Consider the following 19,755-nt stretch of genomic DNA (forward strand, 5'->3'; position numbering starts at 1 on the left):
CACCGCGCAAACCGGACTCTTCAGGTGAAGAAGATTCGGATGAAGACGTATTGCCTGATATCGATCCGATACAGCAGCGTGCGGATGATTCTGAAGAGGAAGATGACTTATTGCAGAGCGCGGATCAATCAGATTTAGAGGATGATTCTGTTTTCAAGTTTCAAGTTTCAAGTTTCTTTAATAGTTGTCATACAGAAGTACAGAATACTTTTGTACAAAATGCTTCTTACTGTTGCGCTCCAGAGACTGTGCAAGACAAGATAAGTATGAAATAAAAACATAGTAAAATTAGAAGTAAAAAAAGAGGTCACAGTGTTCAGTTTAGACATATGTACAATGTTCGATGCAGAATAGACGTAGTTACCATACAATATACAATACTGTGCAGTGTACTGTTCACAGCGGGACCGTCACACCGGGCTATTCAACGGAATAAACGATGAGATACGTCGAAGATATGATGTCTGTTGTAACAGTGACACCAATGAAGAATTGGAAAAAATAAGAACGTTTGATTGCAAATGCTATAAAGAGCGGAAAGAGAATTCCGAACGGCAGGCGTTGTCGTGTACAACAAAACTGTCGGAAGAATTGATATACAAAAGGACATGGCCTCGTTGACACCTAAAGAGAGGGACATGTGTCTGCTCTCGGCTATACAAACAGGCATAAATGATTCTGAAGTCACACAAAGCACCAAGAGAGTAAACACCATTCGCAAAGCTTCACGGACAGTTTACAGATTCCATAACGTCGTGGTCTGCCGTGCAACATTCTGCTTTCTCCATGGGTAAGTCTGTGCCATTATTATTCTGTGTGTATGTGTAACTATGAGGGATAAATCCTCGTTTTTGATGCGCAATTAGAATAAACTTAATTCTGCTTGTAACATCCTAGTATGCACAAACTCAGATGCATGTCATGGCAATCATAGTGTGATGTCACAGTAGAACCGGTTAGTACAGGCTAGTACATTCTGGAACGTTGTGTTGTCATAGTAGTGATGTCATAGCAGAACCTTCCAGACCTGCACTCATTGTATAATAGTACTATACAATAATATTCTATATAGTGCAAAGCACGTGACTGTATTGAAGACATTATCATTAGCTCTAGCAGGGACTGTGTGTATGTGTGTATAATAATTATTTCACATTGTTATTTTTTTTTGTTTAGGATAAGCTGTGGACTTCTCAAAGCTATTATCAAGCACTACAAGACAAATGGACTGACACCACGTGATAGAAAGAAAACAACCGAGAACTCACAAAAAGTTTCTCTGTAAAGAAGACTGTCAACGTGTTGTGGAATTTCTCACCAATTATGCAGAGGTCCATTCTATTGTCTTGCCTGGTAGACATCCTGGCCACAGAGACTACAGTGCCAAGTTACTGCCAAGCAATGTGACCAAAGCGTCACTCTGGCGTCTCTACAAACCTGCTGGGGAGCAAGCAGGTATGTGTGTTTGTTATTTATTATTAATTCATTTCATGAAGGCTGTGCAGCTGGAGAGAGACTTAAGACTATTGCTCACCACTCTTCTGGAGTCAAGTAAGCTCTTGGTTATCTCAGGCCCATTGCCATGTATAGGACGAGGTGACATGAGGTACAGCCGTCTGGACTGCAACATTCCATAATGTTGATAATTTTCTACTGTTCTATAATAAGCATGATCTGTTCAACGGGAGTGAAATGCAATGTTGAAGGAGCCAAGCTGCTTTCATCAAATATCCTTCTCACAATACAATCTCTCCAATGTACTTATTGACATCACTTAAGTTCAAGCCCCCCTCCATAAACCACTTAAGATACTTAAGTCCTGTGCCAACCAGCTGGCCCCAGTGTTCACCGCCATATTTAATCAATCCCTGGCGGAGTCAGTGGTCCCTGCCTGCTTCAAGATGTCTACCATCATCCCTGTACTGAAGAAACCCTCCCCAACATGTCCAAATGACTACAGACCGGTGGCACTCACCTCTGTGGTCATGAAATGTTTCGAGAGGCTGGTCAAGGACCACATTTGTGCCTCCCTCCCCAGTGATATGGACCCTATGCAATTTGCATACAGGACAAACAGGTCCACTGACGACGCGGTCTCCCAGGTACTGCACAGCACCCTCTCTCACCTTGACCAGAAGGGGGGCTATGTGAGACTGTTGTTCATTGACTACAGCTCAGCGTTCAACACCATAGTCCCCACCAGACTGGTGGACAAGCTGATCGAGCTGGGTCTGAGCTCCGCCCTGAGCGCCTGGGTACTGGACTTTCTGAGTGAAAGACCCCAGGCGGTCAGGGTGGGGGGTCAGACCTCCAATACCATCACCCTGAGCATCGGGTCCCCCCAGGGCTGTGTTCTGAGCCCCCTGCTGTACTCACTCTACACACACGATTGTGTAGCCAAGTTCAGCTCCAACTCCATAGTGAAGTTCGCAGACGACACAGTGGTGGTGGGGCTGATCTCGGACAACGACGAGAAGGCCTACCGGGAGGAGGTTGAGGTACTGGAACGCTGGTGCCAGGACAACAGCCTGCTCCTGAACATTGGTAAAACCAAGGAGCTGATCGTGGATTATAGGAGAGGACAGCAGGAGACAAACACACCACTGATGATTAACGGGGCTACCGTGGACAGGGTGAACAGCTTTAAGTACCTGGGGGTCCACATCTCAGAGGATCTGACATGGTCAACACACATAGACACAGTAGTAAAGAAGGTGAAACAGCGCCTCTACCACCTGAGACAGTTAAGGAAGTTCAGAGTATCGGGGAAGATACTCCAGTCCTTCTACTCAGGAGCTGTAAAGAGCATCTTGACCGGAAACATCACTGCCTGGTATGGAAACAGCACGGCACAGGACAAGAAGGCCCTACAGAGAGTGGTGCGCTCAGCCGAGCGTACCACGGGTATTGCACTACCTTCACTGCAGGTTCTATACAACAAGAGGTGCAAATCCAGAGCCTGCAGAATAATGAAAGACCCCCACCACCCCAATAACAGCCTGTTTCAGCTGCTGAGGTCAGGCAGACGCCTGCGAACCCCAGCTACTAGGACAGAGAGGCTTAGGCTCAGCTTCTTCCCCCAGGCCATCAGAGTCTTGAACAATGAACATTGAGTACCACAGAACACTGAACTATCCACACATAAGCACACATGAGCACACACACGACACGCACGCTGTGCACGCTCACACACTAGCAGCCACTTTGACACTTTAACATGAGCGGGCACACACTCATGCCGCACACACCCACACTTATTGCCAAAAGGAAAGGCCACTTAAACTAGTATTAGCAACAGTAACAGTGTATTGCACTACCAAAGCTACCTAGCATGTCCTATATACTCTGTAAATAACTATGTACAAATGCCGAGATGTCACACCATGTTGCCTGTTACCTGTTATTGCACAATGTTTTTTGTATTGGATTCTATTATATGTTACCACTGTATTGCACATCGTTGCGGGCAAGACCACCCGCATTTCATTGTATACTCGTATGCCGTGACACAGTGCTTCTCAAACTTTTTCTGTCAGGCCCCCCTTTGGCGGACCAAAATATCTTGGGCCCCCCCCTCCCTCGCCCCAACAAAATAGTCATGAAATGGGCCATGTTTAAATTTATTGAAATAACACCAATATCGTGACCTTTCAAATTGACAACACCAACACCAGCACTGCAGAATGGTCAGCTCCCATCTCTCACACAGCGCAGAGAACAGGCACGCTTTCAGGGGTCGGGTTTTGATGAAATTTACCACTTTTATAACTTCTGTCAAAACCTCATTCAGCTCAGGGCTAAGCTGTCTTGCCGCTGGCGCCTCTCTGTGAATTTACAGTGCATCCATTGCGTGTTTGGCGAGACCCCCTTGATGAGCGCCTGTAGCCCCCTCCTTTTCCCTGCCATGGCCTGCGCACCGTCAGAGCAAAAGCCCACACAGTTCTCCCATTTCAGTCCATGTTCTGTCAGGTAATTTTGAAGAGCTCATCAGCTGTCGCTCTGTTTTTGACATATTTGCAAAACAGCAGATCTTCACTCAGTGACTGGGAATTTACAAAGCGAACATAGGAAATAAGCAAACAGTCTTTATTGCTGTCAGTCTTTGACAAGCAGGGGTGCAGTCGTAATATGGGCGAAGGCCAAACGCCTGTGCACGCGCGCGCATACATGTTCCCTCGGTTGCGCACAGAACAGATTATATCCTTCCAGTCGGGAGATCAAGCAACCCCCCACCACACCTACAGGGCTTGTATTTGGTTGTCGGTATCCTATTATTATGCAAAGTCTAGGTCAGGGGTTCCCAACCTTTTTTCCCCCAGGGACCCCCAAACATCTCTGATGAAATTCCTGGACCCCCCTCCTAATAAAATAACATAAAATAATATTTTTTTTGTCATTTTAATACTTTTTTTTGTCATTTTAATAACAAACTGCTTATACACAGCACAGGCATATGCATCATAATTAGACCCACTATGCTTCTTTGACTTGTGCCTTCAATCAACAAATCTCATCTTGCACCATATGTATTTCAAAATGTTGGCCAATATTCAAATCGTGTATTCATCCTCTCAAATCAGGCCCTAATGGTGAACGGTTTGCATTTATGTTGAATGAAGTAAGAATCCACTGCAGTAAAAATATCCTCACCTCGAGTGGTGGTAGTAAGGTTGACCGACATGAGAATGTCCTGCTTCAGATCCTCATTTTCGATATACTGCACATAAACGATGAGCACAGCCTTGTCTGCGACAGTTGTAGTTTCATCAAGTTATATGGCAAATGGACCCTTTCTAAGCTTTTCTGACAATCACTTGAAAAAAAAATTTTTTATCCACTTTTTCTCCCATTTTCTATATTTTCTCCCATCCCAATTTCGTATCATCCAATTCACCCCTCCCCTGTCACGAACGCTGTTTTTTGCCTCCCACAAGCCAGCTGCAATGTGGACTAAGTCATACATAGCACAAGTCCCCTCTGGTACTTGAGGTAACAGCAGTCGCATCTTTTCACCTGCGCAGCTCGATCTCTCAGTGGCGAGGAGTAACGCGTGGGAGGCTCATGCTGCCCCCGACACTTCCTGAACAGGCGAGCCCAGCGTCTCCGCATTCGTGGCGAGCGCCTTGCCCACTACACCACGTAGCCGCCCAATCACTTGACATCTTATCAATTCGGTCTTTCACTACATTGTTCGAGAGTGGTACTGATTTTAGTTTATCCGCCACCTGTGGGCTGCACAGTTTCTAAACCATTTTGATGCAGGCTGGTTTGATGAGCTGCTCGCCAATATTGTGCAGTTTCTTTGCTTTTGCAATTAAAAGCGAACACTCAAAGGAGGCTTCGGTAGCCTTCTGTAAATCACTGCCACCCCTGCTCCACGCTACTCTAACATCAACAGGCTTGTTCGCCTTGAGAGACTGTTCTTTCCTCTGAAAAAAGTCCGGATCCTTCCCAACGGTTTCTGGGTGCTTAGATGCCTGATGTCTCTTCAGCTTGCTGGGCTTCAGGCTCGAGTTTGCCAACTTTTCTCCACAAATCACACACTCAGGTCATTTGTCTGGTCCCTCAGTGAAGCCCATGGTGATGTAATTTTCACGATTGCTGTAGGTCCTAACTTTTTTTGCAGATGAGCTGCCATCATCTCCTTTTCGTTTGTCACACATTTTCGCCTCTGGCGGCTGACTTCAGACGAGCAGAGAAAGTTAACTAGCGTGCTAGGCTAGCTACGGAAAGTGATACAGTCAACTGATTCGTGTTTTAGCGGCTACCCGGTAGCCTACTGTTAACGTTAAAAAATCATGTCTAGATGTTTATTTATTTATCTTTATTTTTTATTGTAGTGGAGAGACTATTCATGCTTCTGATAATAAAAATATGCGAATTAAATATTTCTCTGAAAGAAAAAAAAACTAAAAAAAAAAAAGAAAAAAAAAAGAAAAAAAAAATCAAATCATCTGTGGTCTGGCGGACCCCCTGCGCCCCCTGGCGGACCCCCAGGGGGTCCGCGGACTCCAGGTTGGAAATCACTGGTCTAGGTGATAAGTGCCAGCGGCCGGGGTATACGGCGCGACGAGTCATTTGGCACTTATCACCTAGACTTTGCATAATAATAGGATGCGCGCACTTCGGCCTCAGTGACGAAGCCCAAACGTCGTTTGACCGCGTATGCCCAGCACTGCACCCCTGTTGACAAGGCAACACGCATGTCATCCTCAAGGCTCAACTTGGCCCTATATTTTGTTTTCAGAGCTGTCATGGATGAAAAGCCAGCTTCACACAGATATGTGGTGCTGAATGGTATCAACACCTTAACTGCTGCATCATGAGATACTTGGTACTCAGCACCACACTCTGAGACTAGCTCTCCAGGTGGTATCAGATGAGATTTCAATGAGTTCTTCCAAGAGTTTGGATGGAGATGTGTCAGGAAGCTTTGTCTCAATGTTGTCTGTAAAGTTTTTCTTTATCGAGAGTAACTTGGTGATCCATTTCTGTGTTTTATTAAATAATGATTTTCAGATTTTGAGAAATTGTCAAACTTATCCAAATATGGTATTTTCATGGAGAACAGTGCAGCTGCAACAGATAGCACTTTAGTGATAATTTTCTGTAATAAAAAAAAAAAAAAAAAAAGTACTCTCAAGGCCCCCCCTGTCATGCCTCTGCGCCCCCCCCTGGGGGGCGCGCCCCCCACTTTGAGAAACACTGCCGTGACAAATAAAACTCTTGACTTGACTTGACTTGTGTTTACACATCAATTGTGTAAATTTGCAGCATAGACCAGTCCTGAGTAGCCATCCTCTGGCATTGTGTATGTAATGTTATGAATTATGAATTATGATGAATTGAAAATGGGGGACCCTGATGTAAACAAGACGAAAGTCTTTCTCTGGTCTGCATCCCCTTAACAATTGTATGTATTGAGCTGTACTGTACTGTACCCATTCTGCAATCTGTTAATAAACTTTTCAATCAATCAATCAATCAATCAATCAATCAATCAATGTGTACTATTACCAAGACAAAGACATTAACGATCTAACATTCCATAAACCGCTTGTGTTTACACATCAATTGTGTACAATTTCAGCATTAAGTACGCCAGTCTTGAGTAGCTATCCTCTGTCATTGTGTATGTAATGTGTACTATTACCAAGACAAAGACATTAACAATCTAACATTCCATAAACCACTTGTGTTTACACATCAATTGATTAATTGACAGCGAAATTACACCGTGATGATGCTGAACCATTCGAGTTTCAACTGCTGAAAGACCCAAAACGCTACCCGACCATCTCCAATTTTCCAGTGATACCCCCACCCGGACTTGACAATGACAGGCAGAATTCTCTTTTTAAGGAGATAAGACAATACTGTTCTGATGCGGGAAAAGACATCACATGCCCGCGACCAACGTCTACAGCACCTCAGAACAAGACTGTACGATGTTAGATACCCTCAAGACCAACGTCTACAGCACCTCAGAACAAGACTGTACGATGTTAGACACCCCCTCAAGACCCAACACACACAAAGATACAGATAAGTGCTGAGATCACACACACACACACACACACAGATGGACCCTGCATCCATACACTGTAGACATTGACTTTTATTTTATCTTCCTAAAATTGTTTATTTTTTATTGTGATGTTACCTACTAAGATAAGATGATCCTTTATTAATCCCCTTCGGGAAATTCTGGTGTCAAAGCAGCATGGGGGGGGGGGGGTACATAGCTTCACAGTCCTATACTGTCCAGATAGATGGACCATAGAAATGGACTATTTTATTGTATCTTCCTAATAATAATAATTGTTTATTAATTGTGCACTGTTGAGCTATATAACGCTGTCTGTATAATGACAATAAAGACTCTAGAAATATTCTATTCTATTTAATTTTATTAAAGCACTTTGGTTTGTGCTTAAGGTCAACGAGGTCAAGCTCCTGTCTGTACAAGCTGGCAGAAGACGAGCCAAATTAACTTCAATTAATATCTGAAACTACTAACCTTCATACCATCTTTTACTAGTATCCACTTTACTACTACTACCTACTATGCTATATGTCTATACCCCATGGCCGCCTAGTTATAGTTGAAAGTGGGGGTGCAATTTTTTTTTTTTTTTTTAATATTTTTTAATATATATATATTTTTTTTTTTTTTTTGACAGGCAAGGGGTTGTTTGGAGGGGGTCCGGCACGACCGGCAGATATTTTTTTCATTTAATGAACCTGTACGTGCAATTTCCTGCAATATAGAGCCTTCAATCTTGACTAATAAAGCTGCTCTTTTCACTATAAAACTCAGTTTATATTGCAGTATGATAGCCAATTACTATAATAATAATAATATATTAATATATATATATACTGTATAAATACTGTATATTGATTTTTCGCTCTTTTATTTTTATTAAATCAATCTCCTTTCAAATAGGCCAAGTTTTTAATAAGAAAGAGAGAAAAAATACCAACAAGGAACAATAACAGGGTCTGCTGTAAATATAGCCTATTTTGTGTCTTAATTTGTTATGTTATCCTACACTTTAAGCTGTCTGATATTTCCATTACCTGTAACTTTTGGGTCTCTTTCTCTCCTTCTCTGCCTCCTCCCTGAGTCTGCACAGTCACCATATCATTCTACATTAAGGAGAGCAATACACTTGTGAATCCACTGAACCGGTTTGAATACACAATCTTTATGCTACTCTGTAAAGAAAGGGAGAGAGGGGGGGATATATAATCCAAGTATTTGTGTCTTAATTTGTTATGTTATCCTACACTTTAAGCTGACTGTCTGATATTTCCATTACCTGTAACTCTTGGGTCTCTTTCTCTCCTTCCTGAGTCTGTACAGTCACCATATCATTCTACATTAAGGAGAGCAATACACTTATGAATACACTGAACATCATTATGAAACATTTCTATTGCACCCTTACTTACAATTCATTATGAATTGAAAATGGGGAACCCTGATGTAAACAAGACGAAAGTCTTTCTCTGGTCTGGATCCCCTTAACAATTGTGTGTATTGAGCCGTACTGTACTGTACCCATTCTGCAATCTGTTATTGATTGATAAAAAATGTTATTAACATATTGCAGAATGGGTACAATATAGTACGGCTCAATACACACAATTGTTAAGGGGATGCAGACCAGAGAAAGACTTTTGTTTTGTTTACATCAGGGTCCCCCATTTACAATTCATAATGAATTGTAAGTAAGGGTGCAATTAACACCGTGCAATCCATTATTTGTGGAGTCCATTCTCTTCGGTTCAAATAACAAACTCAGCAAAACAGACGGCTTCTCAGTTACAGTGGGTGACAATATTGTCACAAGGAAAGATGAAATTACCTACCTAGGTTCCATCCTAGAGGCTAATCTTTCCTGTGACAAAATGGCATCCAATGTAATAAAAAAAGTCAATCAACGAACTCGATTCTTGTACCGGATCTCCTCCCTGGTAAACAAGAATACCCTGAAGACTCTGGCAGGAGCACTCATTCAAGGGTACTACGACTATGCTTGCACCTCATGGTACCAAAGCACTAAAAACCAAATTACAAACATCTCAAAACAAACTAGTCAGACTACTGCTTCACCTGACTCCTAGAACCCACCTCACCCCTGCACACTTTGCCAACCTAGGATGGCTTAGAGTAGACAACAGAGTACAGCAACTTGCAATGGGCCTGGTCTACAAGATACACTACACGACCAAGGTACCCATGTACATGTCAAAATACTTCCCAAAGGTCAGTGAATACCACGATCACAACACCAGAGGGAGCTCTACAAATCATGTAAAACCCAGATTCGGCTCAAACAAGGGACTAAACACGTTTCGCAATTATGCCACAACAATGTGGAACGCCCTACCCAAAGCTGTAAAGGAATGTAAATCACTACCCACCTTCAAAAACACTCTCAAAGAACACCTACGGGAGACTGCAATTCAAAACTGGCCCCTACAAATGTCCTAACCCAGTTGTACAATAAAGACCAAGCATGGCTTTGTCAGTATTCCAATGTACAGCCCCACCCAACCCCACCCCACCTACCCAACCTCCTCCAATGTACAGTTTCCATGTCAAATGTGTGTCAGTATTCCAATGTACAGTGTCCCCCCCCCCCTACCCCCCCCCCCCCACCCCCCCCCCACCTCCAATGTACAGCCCCACCCCACCTACCCAACCTCCCCCAATGCACAGTTTCTATGTCAAATGTATATACTCTTCTTCTGGATTTTTTTAGTATCACAAACAGTACTGTATTTGAAAATCTGGTATGTCATAAATGTATAGATGTAGCAGTACTGTCTATCTGTATGTCATGTGTGTCATATGATGAATTGAAAATGGGGGACCCTGATGGAAACAAGACGAAAGTCTTTCTCAGGTCTGCATCCTCTTAACAATTGTATGTATTGAGCTGTACTGTACTGTACCCATTCTGCAATCTGTTAATAAACTTTTCAATCAATCAATCAATCAAGTCTTTGAGCTATTAGGCTACTAGGGTTCTTACTTTGCGTTTTGGTGTACTGAAAAATACTCTGTCTGTATTCTTTCTTTTTTCTGCCATGTTACCTGGTTGGCTGGACACACACACACACACATTTTCATTTCAGGTATTGTACCTTAAGATAATTGAACATCTTGATTTACGGTAAATCCTCAAATATAGGACGGGTCTTCTACCTCAGCTGCAAAGAGCACCAGGCCTTTATTAGAGGCTTATATAAGAGGCAGGCCTTAATTTCTAAAAATGACACTCATGGACATAATCCCTTCATTTTCAGACTTTTATTGCATTATTATTATTATATAAAAAAAAAAAAAAAAAAAAAAAAAACGCTAATCCGGCCCTGCTCGTCTGCCATAGCGAACGTTAAAATTTGCAAACGAAGTCAACGTTATCCAGCTGACGACACCACATATCTAGATATATGACAACGTTAGCTAGCGGCTAGCACTAAAGCTAACGCCAACCAGAGGGAAACTTTGTTATTATTATTATTATTATTATTATTATTATTGGTATGACCAGATGGCATTTCGGACCATGAAACAATTTTATTGTATTGCGTGGTAGAAGTTATACCACTCAATAGTAAAGATGATGTCTAACATAATAGTTTGTTCGAACAACTGAACTTACTTAGTGGAAGATCCTGCTGTTGTGACAAAGTGTTCACGCTGCCTGCCTGCCTGCCTACCAGCTTACACCTGGAGGCTGCAGCGCTGTGTGACTGGAGTGCGCCGGACGGGCTCCGCTCTGTCTGTGGGAGGCACTGGATCAAACCATATCGGGCAGGGGGGTGTCGCAATCTTTGGAAACTTAAAAACGTGCTATTAAGTGTCATTGCGTATTATTAATTTGATTGAAATTACGTAGTTATGGTTAGATAATATTTATATATTGGGGGGGGGATATATCATATGATCAAAAAGTGAGGGAGCAAAGAGACAAGTTTGCTCCCCCAAGTTCAATACTCCTGGAGCACGTGCTTCGGCTGCTCTATTACGTAGGCGTCTATGTATACTACTATGCATTGAAAACGTTATTAACAGATTGCAGAATGGGCACAATACAGTACAGCTCAATACAAACAAGAGAATGAAGATCGGGTCCTGAGGAGAGATAACTCTCATGGCAGCACTTAATTATGTTAATGCTATTCAGGTGAGGGGCGTTGCTGGAGGGGGTTTTGTTGATGCCCAGTTGAAACTGTCTGAAGTGTGAAAAGTGGCTTTCCTTTGAGAAGCCTTTTCACCTCTTAAGTATTCTAGAACACAGCCAGTTTTAGAAGTTATAATTGAGCACATCGTGTTCAAAAAATCCTCAGATTTCAACATATGACACATCATTTGAAAGCTTAGATTCTGTACTTTAGCAATCTGGAATAAACTGAAAAATTTAAATGTAGAGATCTGGCACAAAGCGCTGTGAGGTGACACATATAAGTTCCTTGGGGTACACCTGAACAATAAACTGGACTGGTCGGAAAACACAGAGGCCCTCTACAGGAAGGGACAGAGCAGGCTGTTCTTCCTGAGGAGACTCAGGTCCTTCAACGTGTGCAACAGACTGCTGCAGTCATTTTACCAGTCTGTAGTGGCCAGCGTCCTCTTCTATGCTGTGGCATGCTGGGGAGGCTACATCAACTCAAGGGACACCAGCAAGCTCAACAAGCTGGTGAGGAAGGCTAGCTCCATGGTGGGAGTCGAGCTACCTAGACTAGAGGTGATAGCAGAGAGGGGGATGATAAGGAAGCTGGCTGCCATCATGGAGAACCCCTACCACCCGCTCTACGACGAGCTAGTCAAGATGAGAAGCTCGTTCAGCCACAGACTCATACCCCCCCGACACTCAACTAACCGCCTCGGACAGTCCTTCATACCAGCGGCCATCAGGCTCCACAACAGTGGGCAGCGACTAGCAGCCTCCAGGCTCCACAACAGGGGGCAGCGACTGCTACCAGACATCGACCTGGGACTTATAGGAACCCAAGGAGGACAACTTACACTACCTTAGGCATACTGCACCTTATGTTGATACTGTGAACAATGTATATTTCAGTGGATACTGTGATAGTGTGAATAATGCATACTCAGTAGATAGTAAATTATAACACTACCTTATGCATACTGCACCTTATGTGACACTGTGAATACTGTGCATATTTTTTTCAGCTAGTTAGATAGTAAATTATATTGACCTATTTGTTTACACTGCCTGTGTTGTTTTTACTACCTGTACCACCCCCCCCCCCCTTCCCCCATGCTGCTATGATGCCTGAATTTCCCCAAGGGGATCAATAACGTAATATTTGATCTTATCTTATACCAATCAATGGGATACATTGCATGTTGACCTGCATTCTTTCAAATGTATATAATTAATCATTAAAACAGATGTGTAACAAATAAGAAATACAAATTCCACAGAAGGCATCAAATAATTATTATTTTCAATCATTTCAAAATAATTGCATAATTGTGTTTGAATATCTGAGTAATTATACATTTGTCCAAAATAGCTGGTTCAGATATGGTTAAGCAGCTGCCCTGTGATCAGATGAATCCATATTATTTATTTTTCCGACATCAAATACGTAATTTCTTATCGTACAAATATTGTCATATTTATTTTAATTATGATTAAGTAATTAATTCCAAGGAGGCCTGTAGCGTTAACATGAAGGAATCACTATGAGAACACAGTCTGTCAAGTTAATTTTCAATTAGTCAATCAATCAAGAGTGCTCCTCAGCACTCTTAAATCTGCTCTCAGCCACGCTCAAATCTGATCCCAGGAAAATTTGGGGACTCGCGCTAACAGCCCTAATATGTCTTAAATGGGCAGAAATCTGCCTAAGAGGACATTTTTTGTCATAAATTCTGTCTTGTGGCACTGCAAACACACACCCATAGAAGGAAAAGTCATGATCGTTTATTTAATTTAGTGTGGTAGTGAAAGGTTAACCTTCTGTAGTGTGGTAGTGAAAAGTTAACTTTCTGTGTGTGTGGTAGTAAAAGGTTAACCTTCTGTAGTGTGGTAGTGAAAGGTTAACCTTCTGTAGTGTGGTTGTGAATGGTTAACCTTCTGTAGTGTGGTAGTGAAAGGTTAACCTTCTGTAGTGTGGTAGTGAAAGGATTATGTCTGTTTTCATTTAATAAGTGGTATTTAATGTCAGTAGTGTACCAGAGTGCAACTATATGCCATTACACTGTCTATGACATGCACTCAAAAAACTGGGATTGGGGTTAATTAATATTTAATTTATTATTAGTAACTTATACATAATAAAAAATGTGCCGTATGCAATAAAATTGGGCTGAATTCAACTAATTTGAACAATTTATTAATTGCATTTGACACAATTTTAGTTGAATACAATTTGCTGTGATACATTGAGTCGAATTTAATTATATTTTATCAGCAATGTCAGAGATGCAGAAAATTGATAGATTTTACTCATTAGGAGGTCTTTGGTTTTAATCACCTGGCACTTTCGCCCAACTAATGGGACTTTATTTTGACACCACGTGGATGATGCGGCCAATCACATGCAAGGATCATGCTATTGCCATTATATCCAAAGACAGCGAGTGTGGTACATGCACACGGACCCAGGTGAGTAATAATTACGAGTACATTTAATCTGTTGCCTGTTCTCAAGTTAATGCAGTACCACTATGTTTTTATTCATGTAACATGCTGCTAAAAGTAGCCTATTAAGTTTTACATTTCAGGAGAAAATGTTTTTCCGTTGTAGGAGAATGCCTGCAATTCCGACTCCCCCTTCACTATCTTATCTTGGTTCGCTAATGCGTCTACATGGCTTGCATGCTTGCTATAGCTAGCCTATACTAGCCAACCAGTTCTTGCTAAAAAGACGCTCGCCTGACATCGTCATGTAACTCGAGAACCGAGGCACGGAATTCGTAGAGTGAGGTTGCATTAGAACGGCAGAAAATAGACCTTTCGAACAGTATTTATATGTTGGGCGAAAAATGCAACCAGAGCCTCTAGACGCTCGCAAAGTGCCGCGACTTGTGTGTGTGTTCAGTGCACGGGCCCGACACGGTAACCCACCTGTTAAGATTAAAACGTGGCAACAGCCAGGCACCATGCTGTCGACTCGCATGCTAGCTAGCTAGCCTATACTAGCTAACCAGTTCTTGCTAAAAAGACGCTCGCCTGACATCGTCATGTAACTCGAGAACCGAAGCACGGAATTGGTAGAGTGAGGTTGCATTAGAACGGCAAAAAATAGATCTTTCTAACAGTATTTATATGTTGGGCGAAAAATGCAACCAGAGCCTCTAGACGCTCGCAAAGTGCCGCGACTTGTGTGTGTGTTCAGTGCACGGGCCCGACACGGTAACCCACCTGTTAAGATTAAAACGTGGCAACAGCCAGGCACCATGCTGTCGGCTCGCATGCTAGCTAGCTAGCCTATATTAGCCAACTAGTTCTTGCTAACTAGCTAACGTGCTAGCTAAGCTGTAACGTTATCAGCCACAACACAGTGTAATTTCTCTATTTTCTTTTTGTGAACATGCAAATATTTCTTGTAGAAGTGGCACAATCTTCCATTTACTTGGGTATGTAAATTAATAACTTTTTTCCTTATCTTAGGCTTGGACTATGAGGTGGAACTGTAAGATCTGCAAATCATTGTCTACTACAAGGAGGAATCTACTGAAGCATTACAGACTACAACACGCAACATTCGGTAGTGCACAACCCCAGTCATGTCTACATGACGGTTGTCCTTGCACATTCAAAACACAGGGTGCCCTTTGCACACATTTATCCAGATACCATGCAGCAGGAGAAAGTTCAAGGCTGGAATTATTCATTTAAAGTGTTTAGTTTGCAGTCGCCATTGTCCTACAGTGAAGGACTACTTTCAGCATATTGGAAGGCATCTGAAGAGGCACGAAACTGTCTTTTGTGTATTTAAAGGTTGTGACTTTTGCACAAATATATACAATACATTTCTCAAACACAAAAACAGAAGCCATATAGGCTATTCTTTGAGTGATTTTAAGCAAGACGTGTTTGCGAGTCACCATAATCAGACTGTTGACCATTCTGATGTAGGCCTACCAGAGGCCAGTGATGGTGAGGAGGATGGATTTTGTGTTTTTATTTATTTCATGGTTATACAGTTTTTAGAAATGTACTTGTACCATTTGAGACTTCAATGTTCCCTTTTGTCTTTCAGCTCCAGGATGAGTTTCAAAGAATCACAATGGTGCACCTTGAATCACAGTTCATGTCCAAGCTGGATGAATACACTCCCAAGCTGTTGGCCCTCTTCCAGTCCAAGGGTGGCGCCGTGGGGTGGGGATGAGGTTGAAGGCTATCCTACTTGAGGTATTCTTCAATTACTTTTCTGTTTGCTAATATTTTCAGGGATGTTGTGGTCAAACTGCTGGAATATCATTGCTTATATGAAATATACAGCAGGTATTGTTCGCTTGTCATTCTCTCTACAACAAAGAGTATGAAATAGTTGCAGACCTTTTAAATACACAGTTGGCGGCTGGTTAATGTGGGGCACCTGGTTGGAAAATAGTTTTCAAATTGTATTTGGTTAATTTCTGTTTATTTTGAGATGGACTCTTATTTGACCAGCTTATTGAGAACTCCACTGGTTTGGATTCATAACCAATTTTTGGTGCTAATAATAATTACTGGACCATGGAAGGTAATTAGTTACACACAACACACGTGTGTGTGCGTGATGCGACAAAACACAAACTAATTTCATAATTATGTACTCTGAAAATATGTGAATGTCCCCGAGTTTGGTGACTAGTATGGGGGGTTATGGTGTTAAAAGCTGAACTAGTCAATGAACAGTAAGGAAGTAGGTAAAGGCGTCCATAGGCCCACAGTTGATGCAGTTGCTCACATCGTCCACACTGCAATATACTGAAGAATAATGATTATTTGTGTCATTTCAGGCTCCGAGCATCAACATCACCTGAGATGTTGCCATTCGGGGCTTGATGATGTACCTTGGGGAATCTACAGATCAGCTCTTAAAGGAGTATGATGTAAGTTGAAGCACATGTTAACACTTTGAGCGCCACGCCGGGTTTTCCTTTTTACCCGCTGAATGCCACCATCGGCGCCAATGTTAACGTTAATATCGCCTAATCTATGTTTTAAATTATGGCTATGTGTCTAATCTGCCCATCGCATTATCAAAGACTATTTTCCAGTCAGTGCTGTCAAGGCAGATTGTTTTTTTATCGCCTCATTTCCGTTTCAGAGCATTTAGAAAAGCACCCGTTTTCAGATAAAAAACAGCCCATTCTGGAGCATTCTATGAAAATCGTCTTTTACTGGAATATTCCACAACGTTGATATTCGTCTGCCTTTTTATGAATCGTTTTCAAATAAACGCTAGATGATCAATATTATACGTGCACGCAAGCACATTCGGGCCGCGCACGGATAATCGCCCCCGTTGATTTCCTCTCGGACTTTTACAGTGAAACCGAAAGAGGACATTTCACAAAACAGCTTATAACTTCATCAAAATTAGTCTGATTATCCTAACACTGATAACATAGAGTCCTTACCTGACATCAGATGGTATCCAACTGGTATATTCCAATTCCTGATCACCATTCGAAAAAATCGATAAGTGTATGGATCCAACGCGATACAGTAGAACTCCATGATCCGCGGGGCTCAGAGGATCCAGAATGAACTCTGATAACCCCGGCTGCATCAGTGGACTGGAAAATGTGGAGTACCGGATTTTTTTCCCCATTCATTTTCATTGAGTCCATTCCAAAATCCCTTATGTCATCTGGGAGACGACAGGGGGCGCTTTTTTCCACAATGATCGCCGGCGCCGCTCGGCTATACTCGGGTGATGCAATATGATTTCAGATCGCTAAAAAAAAAAAATAATAATAATTCCGAGAAATCTCGTGAGTGGCTTTCAACCACCTATAAATAAACCCGAGATATCTCGTGTGTGGCACGGTAAGTGTTAAAAGAGAGAAAAGGGTTGGGGGCAACTTTAAGCCTGAGGATGTTTTGTGAATACGGCCATTGGTTTTTTTGTCCAAAAGTTGAAAGGAAGGAATTTGGGAGATGTTCAATTATAGGACCTTCTCCTGTGGCTGTACAGTCTAAAGTTTCTTGCCCTTTCAGGATGCTGATGGAGATGGTGTGTCGCAGGACCTTGCTGTACAAACAACAAAAATCTACACGATCAAGAAGGAAACATCAGAGGGTCCCGATGACATCGGTATCATCATAGAGGGCGTGAAAGTTCTGACTGCTCTGGGTAATTTCCCATGGGCTTGATCCATGCTAGGTGGGTTGGCATATGCAGTGAATCTTGCCTATCCCAAGGAACTAAGGTACACAGAATTAAAGGCCTTTACATTTTTCTAACCTACCTGTATTATTTATGCCATTTTCTTTGGGTTTCTTCCTCTCTTTGATCTCAGGTACACATTCGAAGTCTTCCAGAAACTCTTCCTGGAGCTGGATTGTACAAGGCTGTCTCCAAAAGTGACCAACCTCAAGAATAAGATACTGGTAAGAAAGGTGACCCTTGCAGAGTGAAAGGGAAAAGTCACTGTCAAAAATAACATTGTTTCCTTCAAGTTTTGGTTAAATGTGAGTTTCATTGATCCGGTTACTGTAAGTAGTTGTTTCATCTCAGATTTGTCCAAATAGCCATACAGCGGAGAGGCTTCATGGTTTTGAATATTGGCACAGAACAGTTTGTTTATAATGTGCACCTTGTGTACACTTTACCTTGCGGGGTGAGGCAAGGTCAAGTGTTGGGGCATTTACAATGTTGTGAGACTGTTGTCCATTTCATTTTAAGCACCTGACATTGGTTTTCTTCCTCTCTTTGGTCTCAGGTACACATTCAAAGTCTTCCAGAAACTCTTCCTGGAGCTGGATTGGACAAGGCTGTCTCCAAAAGTTACCAACCTCAAGAATAAGCTACTGGCTTAAGAAAGGTGACCCTTGCAGAGTGAATGGGAAAAGTCACTGTCAAAAATAACATTGTTTCCTTCAAGTTTTGGTTAAATGTGAGTTTCAGTGATAATGATAATAATAATTTAGGACCTGCTCAGAGGTCATCAATCGGCACACATGCGATGCATGCATGCAAGTCGTATCTGCGATTAACCCATCCCGTCATCCTTCCCCCCCAAGGGCAGCCGGGAGCAGACAGGAGTCAACGTGAGCCGCGCCAGGGGACCAATCCAAGTGCTCCTGTCCGTCTTCGTCAAGGACGCCACAGCGTTAGCGATCTATTGTTGTGCATGTTTTTCCATTGGGTTTATATTATCGGGGGGGAAACCCTTGCGAGCACGGGGAGAACATGCAAACTCCACACAGAAAGGCCTGGGAGATACCCCACCTGGGTAACTGGCATCATGGAAACCTGGTCCCCAAGCGGGAATCGAACCCTGGACCTTCTTGCTGTGAGGCGACAGTGTTAACCACTACACCACCGTGCCGCTTAATCCGGTTACTGTAAGTAGTTGTTTCATCTCATTTTTTTTTGTCCAAATAGCCATACTTATTTGAGCAGAGAGGCTTCATGGTTTTGAATATTGGCACAGAACAGTTTGTTTATAATGTGCACCTTGTGTACACTTTACCTTGCGGGGTGAGGCAAGGTCAAGGGTTGGGGCATTTACAATGTTGTGAGACTGTTGTCCATTTCATTTTAAGCACCTGACATTGGTTTTCTTCCTCTCTTTGGTCTCAGGTACACATTCGAAGTCTTCCAGAAACTCTTCCTGGAGCTGGATTGGACAAGGCTGTCTCCAAAAGTGACCAACCTCAAGAATAAGCTACTGGCTTAAGAAAGGTCAAGGGTGGGGGTGAGGGGAGGCAAGGTCAAGTGGGGGGTGTGGGGTTATGTTGTGCTTAATTTTTATGTTTAAACTTGCAATAAACTTGCAATAATTTTTTTTGATTTTGCATGCACCTGGTATTCTTTTTCATATGCATGGTAATCTGTTTCAGACCCAATTCAAGTAAATCAAGCACCGCAAGAAGACATGATATTGGGTATAGAAATTAAGAAATTATGGGAACAGTGACATTCAGTGTTATTGAAGTCCTATAATGCCAATTAAAACACATTTGCATTATTCATTAGAGCAGGTAAATAAGAATTGCCATGTGTTGTAAATAATGTGTAGTGTTTACTTAAAAAAAT

This window comes from Notolepis coatsorum, assembly GCF_963971535.1.
Source record: "Notolepis coatsorum genome assembly, chromosome: 11".
Taxonomy (NCBI): domain Eukaryota; kingdom Metazoa; phylum Chordata; class Actinopteri; order Aulopiformes; family Paralepididae; genus Notolepis; species Notolepis coatsorum.